This window comes from Engraulis encrasicolus, chromosome 8 (assembly GCF_034702125.1).
Source record: "Engraulis encrasicolus isolate BLACKSEA-1 chromosome 8, IST_EnEncr_1.0, whole genome shotgun sequence".
Taxonomy (NCBI): domain Eukaryota; kingdom Metazoa; phylum Chordata; class Actinopteri; order Clupeiformes; family Engraulidae; genus Engraulis; species Engraulis encrasicolus.
This window is the reverse complement of record NC_085864.1, coordinates 18,457,495-18,472,494: the sequence shown is the minus strand read 5'-3', so window position 1 is coordinate 18,472,494 and position 15,000 is coordinate 18,457,495. Positions and strand designations below refer to the sequence as shown.

At 49.5% G+C, this 15,000-nt stretch overlaps 1 protein-coding gene across 1 annotated transcript in view; it reads left to right on the top strand.

Moving 5' to 3' along the window:
* robo1 (roundabout, axon guidance receptor, homolog 1 (Drosophila)) overlaps positions 1 to 15,000 on the top strand; it is a 381,083-nt gene that overhangs the window by 115,933 nt on the left and 250,150 nt on the right. The gene's annotated exons all lie outside the window — the stretch shown is intronic.

The window sequence follows — 15,000 nt, the reverse complement described above, 5'->3', positions numbered from 1 at the left end:
CGAATTTGCAAAGAGCCACTCAGTTGGTGGTCAGGAGGCAACAAAAGGAGACCCCAAAAAGAGCTCCTTATCCTTTCGCTGCCCACTGGCTTGGCATCCCTTAGTAAGATAAGTAGACAGTTTTTTTCTTCTTCTCTCCTGTTCAGTTCTTTATTTCTTTCTGGCTCTTTCTCTATGTTCGTCTGTAGAAAAAGAAAAAAAAAAGGCACCCTTTTTAAATTTGCTGTTATCTACATCCGGGCACCTTCTTCTAATGGACAAATTCTTCCCTGAGTGTAAACTGTGCTGCCAAGCAGTACTTTATTGGGGCCCTAAATGACAGGCATCCTTTGATGTCCAGACTTGAAGTCCTTTATTGAAAGAGTCAGTGAATTTGCACCGAGAGGCAAAAAAAATACAAGCCTCTCGAAGCAGGAGAGGTTTCAGGAGAGCGGATATTGAGCGTTCTCATCGACTTAACTCTTTAGGCGCTCAATACCTTCCTGTTCTCCTTCTGTCTTTCTGTCACCCGTTTGCTGAGTGGTTTCGCCGGAAAGCTGCCGCAGAAATGGAAGCATTCCAGAAATTGATATGACTGTGGAGTATCAGCAAGTTTGTGAGCCTAGCCGAAAGCCCTCCCCAAGGCCTTCAGTCGGTGGAACCTGAACAAAATGGGGCAAGGTTATGGATATCTGTTGTCCACTGTTTTTGTGGAGTGCAACAGGGTGAAGCAGACTTTGTAGTCTAAATTTCTCCATAGCCTTGACAACTTGATGTCACCACAGGCTTGATAGAGTCCCAAGGCCAACAGAATGGTTGTTTGAGTTTTGTTGGAGTTGCTGGTTTGACATTTAGGTTGTGTCTTCGGTAGGGCCTTGACAGTTATATGACCTTGATAAAGCCACATGAAAGTATCTGAAACTTTATTCTCATGAACCTGTGACTGTAAGTGTGTCCTACGCCATGCCTTTTTTGTTGTACTTATCCAGCTGGTTAGCACCTGAAGGTGTATTGTTGGTGTTATTGTTGGCACTAGAACTACTGTAACGTGGAGAGCCAAAACAGAAGCAACCCCTAGAGTTTCTGGCCAGAGTTTTCTGACCACACCCCAAGCCCTGCCTGTACTAAGTTGCCTTTCATCAAACATGCTTGTGCATACACTGCGGAAGGAGCAGCAGCCCACGGGGCCTTGTGTGTTTTTATTACGTTCTTATTCCCGATATCTTTAATCGACTTTCAATGGCTATCGCAGGATGTGGGAGCTTATTCCCGATGTTTGGGTAGGCATTAGGCGGTGTCCTTAAGCATTACGAAATGATGCCTTGTTTTGTTTGAAGAGGACAACAAAAGCTTAATCGAGAGGGAGGCTAATATTTGAGCTTCCATAAATACGAAATCAGGTCAGGGCACTGTTCCTGCCAGGGCTCTCTCTTTCTCTCTCTCTCTCTCTCTCTCTCTCTCTCTCTCTCTCTCTCTATCGTGCACATTCTCTCTCTCTCCCTTCATAACAGCAGGGTGGGAGCAGATTCCAGTTCTTGCGAAAGACTCGAGAAAGTGCACTTCTGGTGACCTCACGCTGACAGTGTGTCCTCCGCGACCTCCTCAAGGGGAGATACTTTTTTTTTTTTAAACCCCTCTCAGATGTCCCTTCTAGCTCCTTCTGTTGCACTGTGCACACCCAACCTCCCCATCTGCGCTGCACACATTTTCTACTTGGTGCGCAGAAGGGATGCCCTGTGATCTCACTGATTAATTACGCTGTGTTACTAAATTAGAGATGGTAAAGCAGGAAAACAGCCAAGGAAAAAGGAGTGCAGGGGGAGAGAAATCACACAATTCATGTGTTTGACATATGTCAGGAGTTTTAGACATGCAAGAAACTAAAAATGTGTTCATCTTAATCTGGTGATGTTTGCCTTCGCTGTAACAGGGAGTGGAGTTCCTTTTCATTTTTTCATATCTAAAAGTGGCTGAAAAGCAAGAAAGGGGTTTGGCAGGATATTGGTGCAACCAGAAATGGGAGGAGAGAGAGGGAGGGAGGGATGGAGAGAGGGAGGTGGAGAGAGAGAGAGAGAGAGAGAGAGAGAGAGAGAGAGAGAGAGAGAGAGAGAGAGAGAGAGAGAGAGAGACAGTTGGCCTGGCCAATGGCGATGCTTATTCTGTACAAGGTTCAAACAGAGCCATAATGACATGGTCCTATGTTGCAGCGTTCCTGCTACCCCATCCCTCCCCTGCTACCAGTTCTCCCCCTCTCCTCTCCCCCTCCCCCCTTGCTCACTGCCACCGCAGCAGCCTCTCTACATATAATTATGTTGTCAGAGCAACCAGCGTTGCGTGGCTGTGGTGCGAGACGGGCCCGTGGTAGTATAGGATAGCTATCATACTGCAAACAACGACAGGGCCCTTTTTTACAAGACCCTGCGAACAGGACACTGAAGTGAAAGAATAAATACATATGCTCTCTGTGTAGTGTTGGAGGAAGGAAGGAAGGATGGAAGGGTGAAAAAAAGACAAGAGGATAGCTATCGCATGGCTATCCCACTGCACCGACAGGGCCCTTTTTACGAGGCCATGCGAACTAGCCACTGAAGTGAAAGAATAAATACATATGCTCAGTGTTGTGTTGGAGGAGGGAAGGAGAGAAAAAAAAATAACAAGGGGATAATGAGCTCACACGCTGATCCCTGTGTCGCGCTACGCAAAGCGGTAGCGGCCTGTTGCCGAATTTTCATTACTCGATTTAAGAGTCCTTGTTTTCCTTATTAAAACCGCCGAGAGAAAAGTAAGCTTGTAAAGCTTATTTGCTCTGCCTAGCCCCCAAAGCCTTGTGAGAATAGCGTTGGAAAACTCTGAAAACACTAAAGCAACCCCCCAACAACACGCCGCCCCTCCTCCACCTCCCCTCCGACCCCCTCCTCCAACACCCCACCTCCCAAAAAACTCCTCGTAAAAAAAAAGGCTCCCCTTTACGACACTTGAGCAACCATCGAAGCTTAATCCCAGATTCAACAAGCCGCTGTTTGGCCAACGCCGGACAAGGCGAGTTCAGCTCGTTGTGCTCTTGGCTTATCATTAACTAGCGGGTACTGTATACCGGCACACGACCGGGCCTCGGCACTCCATCGCTCAATCTGACCCTCTTTTCTCTGCCACGGCAAAGTGGGTTAATGCCTCCACTCCATTAGCCTGTTTGCCTTGTGTACACTAAAGCGACCTCCAGGTGGGATGTTTTTGTGTGTCCCTTTCTCTCTCTCTCTCTCTCTCTCTCTCTCTCTCTCTCTCTCTCTCTCTCTCTCTCTCTCTCTCTCTCTCTCTCTCGTGCACTCTCTTTCTCTTCTTTTTTGTCCCCTCTCTTCTCTTCTTCTCCTCTTCTCGTGATTCATGTCGTCTTTTTGTATGTGGAATGGAGAGAGGCGGTGTAATCGGACGCCTTTGTCGATGTACAATATTCCCCCCCTGCGTCGGTGGACAGAGGACAAAGAGAGAGAAGCGCAAACAACCACACGGAGAAAGAGAGAACAAGAAGGGCGAAAGAGAGGAGAGGAGAAAAGAGGCGAAAAAATGTGCCAAACTGAAGACCTACTGGCCCACAAGCTTCTTTTCTGCCCTGAAGTAACTACATATACATTATGTAATGTACTCCCGAACCAACCCCTCGGGTAGAAACTATACAGTGCTCGCCCTGAGCTATAGCTGTCTATTATTGCCAACTCCGCTCCCTCCCTACAGTGAAACCTGGCACTCGCTGCCTTTTCGCACAGCTGTTAAAACAAAGATCAAAGCCTCGAGCGGTTACTCTCTTTGCCTTTTTTTTTGATAAGTACTGTAACTGACAAAAGGTTTCTGATGATCCGCTTTTAAGGGCAAGCGATAATCCGAGTCTTATTCGTATTTTTAGCCGTGCGGCAGCAGTTTCACAAGTTGAACCCCGTTGGAAAGGGTCAGAGTTTATAAATGTCTCTTTCTTTCTTCTTCTCCTCCTTCTTCTTCTTCTTCTTCTTCTCGTTCTTGTCTTCCCTCTGCTGGGTGCTTGCTCTTTCATTCACTCAGAGGGCAATCGCAACACATGCACACATGCACGCACTCGCACGCACACACATGCACGCACTCGCACGCACACACATACACACACACACACACACACACACACACACACACACACACACACACATACACACACACACACACACACGTGTGCACACTCGCATATTGACACCCTTGTATGCACATGTGCAGATGAAGGGAAATATGGAGGGGATATGGCGAGGGCAAAAAAGAAAGGGATGCTTGGTAGCTGGAAATAGACCTTCTGTGCATCAGTCACACACACACACACACACACACACACACACACACACACACACACACACACACACACACGCGCGCGCGCGCACACGCACACACACGCACACGCACACACGCGTGGACACACACGCACACACACTCACTTAACTCAGGGAGTCCGAGGGGGGAGATCAAAGGCTCTAATTATAGAGTATCCCTCCTGTTCTTGGACAGAGAGATTGTGGAAGTGTGTGAATGGCTGGAGCGCTGCTCCACTTCAGGCCCTGATAACCCTGAAGGTCCCGCTGTTGAATTGAGGAGAGTCTCTGTGCGCTGTGCATTGCTATGCATCTCTTGCAACGCACACACCACACACATGCACGCACGCACAGACACACACATGCACACAATCATTAGCACATACACAGTCACACACATGCACACATGTGTGCTCTCACACACGCACACGCAAACGCACACGCACACACACACTGCACACACACACACACAGACAGACAGACAGACTCAAAAGTCACTTACAAACATACGCCCCCAAGCACTAGTCATAGTCTATGAGCCACTTAAGCCCCCCTCCTGAAATGCCTAATTCATCCCTAGCTCCAGCCCCAGCACTGCTGCTGCTCCCGGCAGACGTGTACCGTCAAGCCATCTGCCCTGCGTCAGACCTCCGTTTTTGAAGGGTCCACATGGAATCGGGCCCATAAAGAGGGATAGGAGATGACGGAACCAAAGACCTCGGAGATAAGTTTTGGGTTCCCCCCTTGGCCGAAAATGTACTGGTAGCCCCATACGCACACAGGCACATACGCACGCACGAATACACGCACACACGCACGCACACACGCACGCACACACGCACGCATGAACGCACGTGCGCACGCACACACACACACACACACACACACACACACAGACATTCCATTCTCTTCTTAGAGATATGATGGGTCAGGACATTTTGAGAGGCTGCATGGCTGGCGAACTTCCTGACTTCCTGAACTTTTTAGTATTTATCGAGCCATATGAATCATTCTGCATGTGGTGCAGGATGGGGTTAAGTCTTTTTTTGGTGTGTATGTGCGCGCGTGTATGTGTATGTGTATGTGTGTGTGTGTGTGTGTCTGTGAGTGTCTCTCTCTGTATGTCTGTGTGTGTTCACATGTGTGCATATGTTTGTGTGTGTGTGACTGTGTGTATATGTGCATATGAGTGTGTGTGTGTGTGTGTGTGTGTGTGTGTGTGTGTGTGTGTGTGTGTGTGTGTGTGTGTGTGTGTGTGTGTGTGTGTGTGTGTGTGTGTGTGTGTGTGTGTGTGTGTGTGTGTGTGTGTGTGTGTGTGTGTGTGTGTGCGTGCGTGCATGTGTGTGTGTGTGCATGTGTGTGTGTGTGTTTACATGGTTACATGGGATGTGTAGGCGTGTGTGTGTTTTGGGGGTGGGGTGGGGGGGGGGGGGGTCAAAAGCGTGGCACACAAAAGGCCATATGAAGGGGGTCATCTTTGTGTGAAGCGGGGGGCACAGTTGGCATGCGCCAGCCAAGTCATGATGGAACGTTCCTCAATCCATACACCCCTCATACACCCTTCCTCTTACACTCACACCCTTTGTGCACTCCCCACCCCATACCCCCTAACACACACCCTGCCCCTCTCTTTGAACACCCAACTGTCTCCCCCTTCACAGGAAGTCTCTTGTACTACATCTGTTGGCTCAAAGACTGTGGTTTTGTGTGTGCCGGCCTTCCTTCCAACCCCTCTACCCAGTACCCCCCGCACCCCACTACCTACCCCCTCATTTTATATGGATGACATCCATATGGATTTAGCATCCGTCTCGAAAACCTCCTCCGTCGCCTCCCCCCTCCCCAAGGAATGGAGGAACCGAACCGCTATATCGTTCCCTCCTTATCTCCCCAGCCAGTCATTTATTAGTGTTTATATGCCTGGCTGTTTGCCTTTCATTAACTTTTGCACAAAAGTCCACCACAATCCAGTGATTTCTGTGTGGTCTGCTAGCCAGGGATAGAAAAAAAGACGCCCCTGTTCCCAAGAGGAAAACCCCTTTTTCTTCCATTCGCTCTGATTCCGGAATGATTTTCTCCTCGACTGCACTCGCGCTCTGTCTCGCTAACGTTATTTTAATAGTTTAATTGTGATTTGATTGGATTGAGAAAGAGGAAATGATTGGGGGAGGTGAGGGGAGCGGGCAGCAGCTTAGACTGTCTTGGCTTATTGCCTAGCTCAGACGATAGTGTCAAGGATTCCATCTTTGTCTTTGTGTCAAGTTGGAGGCAACATTTGTGGTTGCGAAAGCCCCAGCCAAGTGCCTGCGCACGAGACTCAAGTTTGCAGCTCGTTTGCATAATGGCAGAGATATTTCCCTTCCAAACTAAGTCTTATAACCCAAATAAGCAAGAGAGGGACATTTTTTGAGGACAAAAAATATGCACTCTCCTCTTGCCTTCATAATCATTGGTTTACTCGTGAAACATACAAAAGCCTGAAACATACAAAGCAAGCAGTGTATGAGGCGCATGTGCATATTTTTGGTGATGGACCGGGGCCCACCGAGTCGTTATTTGAGCTACTGCCTCTTAACCTTCTAATGACGCGGGTAGGGAGTTTTTAGCATTTAATTACATTGCCCCAGGACATTCATGTCAGCATCTGTCAACATTTACATGTTAGAGAAAGTACAGAAGAAAGAAGGCAATGTGTTTTGCTGTGTGTTACTTCATGGGAATTGACAGCTGAATGTTATTTCTACCTGTCAAATATAGCAGTTTTTTCTTCTCTTTCACATAGAATATGAAGCAAATAAAGTCGACACAGTGAGGCACTGTGGACGTACAGAATGCAAAAAAAATGAAGAAAAACAAACTTCAGCCAAGCTACACATGTTTAGCCAGTTGGATGCGACTACTGTAAAAGGCAAAACTGGGATCTTCAACTAATTAGCCTTTTTAAAACATGGCCACCTCCTATTGACCCAGAATTTAACCTAGACAGCATGAACAGTCCCCCGTCAGTGGTCATGCAGAGACAGAGTCAGAGTCAAAGCCAGGCCCCGTTGTGTCATAGCGGTGTGTGTCACATGGCTCAGATGCTTTAAGGGTTTCTGGAGCGTGGTGCTACTAGCCCTTTCTCCCCCCACCGCTCAAGGGGGAAAGAGGGAAGTGTGGGTTGGGATTGACTCTGGGTGGGATGTGGGGTTGATGGGGTGGGTGCAGCCAGAGTAGGACGATGCTAGTATGGGATTGTGAACAGCATTTTTTTTAGGTTGGGGAAGGTGGGGGTGAGTAGGAGTAGGAGTGGGAGTAGCCAACTCGTGGCAGGAAGTCCTTCCAAAATGAATACAAAGGCTTTTGTCCCCCCGAAGGGGAGCAGGAGGGGAACAATAGGCCCTCCGACGGCTAGAGTTCAGCAAGCCGAGTGAGAGCGATGCTGTAGCACACATATCTCCTGCAGGGAGGTCAGCAGAGTGCACACACAGCCCAGAGCCAGAACAGAGGCCGGAGAATAGAGAGAATAGAGAGATCCGCCCGTTGGATGACACCTTCAAGATCGACGCCACGGTCCAGAACAGATTGGCCAGCGACCTGACGCCAACGGTGACAGAGCCGGCGTCAAGACTGCGGACGGCGCCTACGGATTGCAAGAGTCTGCTGCCGGCCTGCCGGGGGGAGGCAGGTGGTTCCCTTCTGCTGTGGAGCCCCAACCAGCCCCCCGCCTCCTCCATTCTCCCAGCCTTGGATCACATTGAATAATGCAACGTGAAGCATGTCAATGTCACACACTTCAGCCTTCTGCTGAAGGTGTAGCCCCTCATGCAGCAGTTTCACGGTCAAGGAAGGCGTTGCGTTGCGCTAGGAGGGCTGGCTGGCTGGCTGGCTAGCTGCTGGCGTGGCAGGATTGATCGATCACGCCGCGCCTGACTGCCCCTTTGACAGTCAGCGCGATCACAGTCACAAGTCAGCCGAGCCCCAACCAAGCACATGGCCTGGAGCTACTCTGACTTGAGCACCAGCGCCACTAGAACATTTGTGTCGTTCTTTTGTTCCCTCTGACCCGTCCCTAGTTCGCCCCAAGCCAAGGCTCGAAGTGTCAAGCCAAGCCAGAGGAAATCACCCTGGCTGCCACCACCATTCAGGAAGAAGATAACGACCCTCTTATCAGATGGGCACGGGTGGGTCGAGGAAGAGAGGCCTGACCATAAAGTCATAAAAGAGGGGGGACAGGTCGGTCGGTCGCACATTAAAGTGAAGGCCCCCTGTCAAACACACTGAACGACACGGCCTGCAGATAACATTGAAGTGAATCAAGGGTGCAGCGCGCAAGCCAGCAAGCAGTCTGCGGAAAAAAAAAAAGCTTTGATCTGGCTCCGACTCGTAGCGAGGGTTATATAAAAAGGTACAGAGTACTCCATTCTATTCTCTATTTTCCCTTCTGTGGTCGCTGGTGTGGTTGTGAGCATATGGCTCGCACTCCCCTGTGCCTCGCGGGTCCCCTGGATTTGATCTCAGGCTTTCGGGGAGGAAATGCTCTGCTTCCTCGCTCTGCGAGTGGAACACTTTAGCTCAGAGTGATTCCGCAAAATGTGTCCTGAGGTGATGTTTCTTTTCTTTTTCCCCCTCCTTTTTTCCTTCACCAACAGTGTAACCCACTTCCTGAACTGCCCACAGATTTTAGATACTGTAGCTCATAGAAACGCCAGCGAGAGGAAAATGCCACACAGTAAATTTTGCAGTGTTGATTCAACACCTAGAGAGTCAATTTAACATCTTCTAGTGTGTTTCGTCCTAGACGACTCTAAGTGTCAACACTGCATTCGAACTGTGAGTGCTCAGTGCACCATGCTCTACTTTTGCATTTCTTGTAGCCACAGCTTGTCCCTGTGACCAAGCTCCTTTTGTCTTCTGGGAATGACCTACAGAACATTGGCCCCTTCCTTTTCAAATACTCTTTAAATCAGCTCTCTCTCTCACAGTCACTGGTTGATCTTTACCACCTGCTTTGAGAGTGACACAGGTGGGACTCATTCACGACGTCGCCGTTCCTCCGGAAGAATGGGAAGGATTAGGACAGTCCTCCCGGGGATGTGACCCAGGCTTTTCTAGGAAGAGCGGGAAATGGGCCTTATTTTGATACGACCGGAGTGATCCTGCTCTGCAATGCAGTGATGTGGTGCCTCCTTGCTCAATCGCTACTTCCCCCTCCTCTCGACTCCCTGAACCACCCCTCCCCCCATCTCCTCCACCCCCCATTTTTGTTCCTCTCAGCAGGGGGTTCTGATAGCGACCCAGAGAATATCACTGTCTCCTGCAGAGAGGTGGCAGACATCGGCTGTGTGACTGAAAGCACTGCTGACAAACCTCGGCTCCACTTGAGATAAAGGAAAAGACGAAGAAAAAAAAAAACCAGTTTCAGCGATTGTAATGTTCTTCTCTCTTTGCAGTGGCGGACAGATAGGTCTGGACAGATGCTGTTTTATTGGGTCTAATCTCCAGGTCTCGTTCCCTTCCTCAAGGGCTGTGCTGTGTGTGGCTAGCTGTTGGAGCCTTAATCTCTCCACTTAGTTTTGAGAGGGTCTCTCATGCCCCACAGGGATGAGTGGAGAGTTTCCACATCATTTTTTTCTTCCCTCTCTCTCTTTTTTTTTGAATTATCGCTATGATTTGGTTTCGCTCTACTGAGCCCTGCAGTGAATTAAACTCCGGGTTAAGCTTAGCTTTCGATTGGAGCACTCCGAGTGGGGTTACCAAGGTTAGAAGGGATTAAGGTGTTTGGCTGGCGGGAAACTTATGAGATTTCGAGGGACATTTGTCATGATGCTGAACGAAAAAAAAGAGGAAAAACTCAGGCTCTTCTGGAGAATATTCTCTCCTGTTGGCTTTGTACTGATATTTTTTCTAACTCCCGCCCAAACTGAACTTCCCATCGGGGAGACAGACAGACAGAAGATGGTGATTAAAGTAGACAGCTTGTGATGAGGAAGCATAAACATAGATCACTGCTCAGTTTATTGCATCAGTTTCTGTTACACTATGACTGAATTTTTCAGCGGATGGCAGCCATGCGAATCCACAGCAGCTGTAGACGGTTGGTAAGGCGGGCAAGGCGATTTGAAACACTGGATATGGATAAAAAAAACAACAGAGGGAGAGAGAGAGAGAGAGAGAGAGAGAGAGAGAGAGAGAGAGAGAGAGAGAGAGAGAGAGAAGACATTTTGAGTTTTTTTTGGCCTGGTGAAAAGGACGGTGAATGCAGGAAGCATTCGCCCCTAGGGCCTCCCCTCGCAACCCATCACGGAATGCTGACACAGGACTATGCTGTCTGTCTGCCCCTCACTCCTCCTCTCTGTTCCTATACCTCTTCCCCCCATCTCTCTCTCTCTCTCTCTCTCTCTCTCTCTCTCTCTCTCTCTCTCTCTCTCTCTCTCTCTCTCTCTCTCTCTCTCTCTCTCTCTCTCTGTCCCTCTCTCTCTCTCTCTCTCTCTCTCTCTCTCTCTCTCTGTCCCTCTCTCTCTCTCTCTCTCTCTCTCTTTCCCCTCTGTGTCAGGGATGGATGGACTATCCAGAGGACACATAAGCCAAGGGTAGGACAGACATGATTGAGAAAATTGAATAGACTTGGCTTTTTTGACTGGGAGCCAAGTTTCTAGCTGAGCCTGCATGGTCGACCTCTGCCTGGGGAAGGGGAAAAAATAAAACAGAAAAAGTCAGTCAGTCAGACGGACGGTTGAAGAGACATCGAGCAAGTGAGGGATGTATAGACGTAGGTTGTGGCCTGGTGGGGAGGAGGTAGAGAGGAGAGGAGCGTAGAGGAGAGGAGAGGAGAGGAGAGGAGGTAGAGAGGAGGTAGAGAGGAGAGGAGAGGAGAGGAGAGGAGAGGAGAGGAGAGGAGAGGTGAGGAGAGGAGAGGTAGTGAGAAGAGGAGAGGAGATGAGAGGACAGGACAGGACAGGAGAGGAGAGGTAGTGAGGAGATGAGAGGAGAGGAGAGGAGAGAAGAGGAGAGGAGAGGAGAGGAGAGGAGAGAAGAGGAGAGGAGAGGAGAGTAGTATAGAGTAGAGAGGAGAGGAGAAGAGAGGAGAGGAGTATAGAGTAGAGAGGAGAGGGGAGGAGAGGAGAGGAGAGGAGAGGGGAGAGGGCGGGAGAGGAGCGAGGAGAGGAGAGGAGAGGAGAGGAGAGGAGAGGAGAGAAGGGGAGAAGAAAGGAGAGGAGAGGAGTGGAGAGGAGAGGAGAGGAGAGGAGAGGAGAGGAGAGGAGAGAAGGGGAGAAGAGACAGGAGAGGAGAGGAGAGAGGAGAAGATGAGAGGAGAGGAGAGGAGAGGAGAGGAGAGGAGAGAAGGGAAGAGGAGAGGAGAGGAGAGGAGAGGAGAGGAGAGGAGAGGAGAGGAGAGGAGAGGAGAGGAGAGACGAAAGCCCAGTTGGAAACTTTATGACAAATGTAGCGTGCAGCACAGGCCCGGAGCGTGACAGTTTTGGGAGATGTGGTAAGCTACTTTTTTGTTTGTTCCCGTCCCGTAGGCTCAGAAATAGATAGGGATCTGGGTCCCAGGGTGGAGACCTCTCTCTTGGAGAATCTATTTAGCAGACACGCTATGCTCGCTAGCCACTAGACGCCGTGCTAATCCTGGCAAAATTGGGGCCCATAAGGGGGAGGTGTCCTGTCGAAATCAGCTACCTGTCGAGCAGAGCTACCAAGCCATTACAACGCACTACAGTACCAATGTTCAGGGCCACTGACAGCCTTTTCCTGGCCCAGGACAAAGTCATGTGAAAGGGCCCCCCCAATACATACAATGTAATGAAAGGACCCATCCAACACATATAATGGAATGAAAACCCAATTCTGGGCCCCCTCTCTCCCTGGGCCCGGGACAAATGACCCCTCTGTCCACCCCTGTTGGCACCCCTGGTATATTAACCGCCTCTTGGTAGCTCGTCTCGACACAGAACAGGGGCACATACATGCATGTAGCGGTCAGGCCAGCATGGCACGACTTTTCCCTGCCTTGGACTTGGCTGCAGCAACAAATTTGATTAGTGGGGCTGAGGCTAATGGAAAGAAAATGAGACGCCTGGCTGTGCCGGGAACGGCCCGTCGGAGAATCCGACCTTAAATTGAGTGCTAAAGACGGACCCCCTTAATGCCACTTAACACCTTGCAATGGAGAGGAGACAACAGCGGTTTGGCATGTACCGTTTTATTTTGGTGCTTAGCCCTTAAGCGCGAATTAGGTTTACATTCCGAAAGTAAGATGTTTTAGATTGAAGTGCGAGATCCCTACAGCGGTTAACTCTGTGTTTCATTTGAGGGGCCGACGTCATGGCAAACAATTACATGCAGGCGATGGATTTGGCTGACACAGAACACACGCGCACACACGTGTACATACACGCACACACAACCACCAAACTCCATTTTTCCAATATTTCATGTCTGAGAGGCGTTAGACTGTAAAAGTGGCCTCAAAATAAACTCTAATTTAGCAGTGAGGTCTGAATGGTCGCCAGACACTAGAGAGAGAGAGAGAGAGAGAGAGAGAGAGAGAGAGAGAGAGAGAGAGAGAGAGAGAGAGAGAGGCCGAAGCCGGACAAAAGGAGGCCGAGGTGGGAAGCAGGGTTGTCGGTCTCTCTCTCTGTCTCTCTCTCTCTCTCTCTCTCTCTCTCTCTCTCTCTCTCTCTCTCTCTCTCTCTCTCTCTCTCTCTCTCTCCGCTGCACAGGGTGTGGCTGTGAAACGAAAGCCCTCCTTTGAGAGCCCTGGATGAAAAAGAGAGACAGAGAGACGGAGTGAACGAAAAAAGAAAAAGATACAGAGGGTGTCAGGAAGAGAAAGAGTGAAGCTTAGTGAGTAGAGGTGGGGCGGATGGAGTGAGTGATAGGATAAGAGAAAAGAAAGCTGGCAAAAGAACAGAAAAAAGAGGATTTTTTTGGTGACGAGAGAGAAAAAAACGGATAGAATGTTCGGTAAGCTGCGCTGCAGGGCGGCTTGACATCTGAATTAAGAAGGCCTCGGATTAGGTGACCATCGCCTAGCTTATTCTCTCAGTCGCTCTGTGTTAGTGTGTGTGTGTGTGTGTGTGTGTGTGTGTGTGTGTGTGTGTGTGTGTGTGTGTGTGTGTGTGTGTGTGTGTGTGTGTGTGTGTGTGTGTGTGTGTGTGTGTGTGTGTGTGTGTGTGTGTGTGTTCCTGTGTGTGTCTCTACGTGCATGCATGTGTGTGTCACTCTTTCAAACCTTATGGGCGTTGACCTCCTCTCTTTCCCTGAGTGACAGCACCCCCCCCCCCCCCCTTAGACACACACACACACACACACACACACACACACACACACACACACACACACACACACACACACACACACACACACACACACACACACACACACACACACACACACACACACTCCCAGACCCCCACATACACATCCCACATCCCACACCCCACATCCTTCTTCTTGCATCCTGGGGTATATCAGTTTCTCATCCATCTCTCCGGAGCGAGGGAGGAGAGAAAGGTACAGAGGGCAGGCAGGGTTACAGCCCCCTCTTATCCAGCCTCCCCCCCACCATCCTCCCCCTCAGTTCCCCTCTCTCGTCCTCCCCACTGCTCCATTTAACAAATTGCTTCACCTCCTGACGGACTTTGCGAGGGGAGGCAGCCGCGGGGATGCTGTCCGCCCCCCGTCTCCTTCACAGCCTGTGCCCCTCCTGACACTGTCATGCAATCGCACACACACTCACATACACACACACGCATGCATATACAATAGTGTACATACACACACACAGACACACACACACACACAGACATTTATGAGGCACAACACACGCACGCACACATTGACACAAACGTGCGTGCACACAGACACACACGTGCGCGTACTGTATACACGTATTGTACTGTACTGTACTGTACTGTACTGTACTGTACTGTACTGTACTGTACTGTACCGTGCCGTACTGTATACACACCCACTTCCACAATGGCGCACACACATGCAGAGTCCAATCCACTTGGGAATATGCAGTACAGTACAGTGGAAAGGGTAAAACTCCGCACTGCGGTCTCTCCACATACCCCCATCATCCTCTTCCTCCTTGGAGACCAATACTGCAACTAAACACCTCTCTCTCTCTTTTTCTCTCTCTCTCTCTCTCTCTCTTTCTCTCTCTCTCTCTCTCTCTCTCTCTCTCTCTCTCTCTCTCTCTCTCTCTCTCTCTCTCTCTCTCTCTTCCTGCAAACTACAACCAAACTCGCATAATGAAATCCCATTTTAATTCAGTTTTAATGTGCGTAATGCATTTCATCAAACACTTACAGATGATAATTGCAGTACACAGAGCGCCCAATGAGGTTCTCTAATGAGTGTTGCTGGCTTATGCATATGCATATGCACAGCATAGCGTGCGTGCCCACACTGGGGTAACGATTGCCCTTGTTGAATGTTGGTGGTGGACTCATCCGCTGCCTTTCAAATGATCCAACATACAGCTGTGTCGACACCCATGGCCCATCCCTCTGCAAACTCTTGTCTTCTTCTTCTTCTTCTTCTTCTTCTTCTTCTTCTTCTTCTTCTTCTTCTTCTTCTTCTTCTTCTTCTTCTTCTTCTTCTTCTTCTTCTTCTTCTTCTTCTTCTTCCTATCCTTCGTCTTCCCCTTCGTCTTCATCTTCTTATTCTTGTCCTCGCTCTCTCTCTCTCTCTCTCTCTCTCTCTC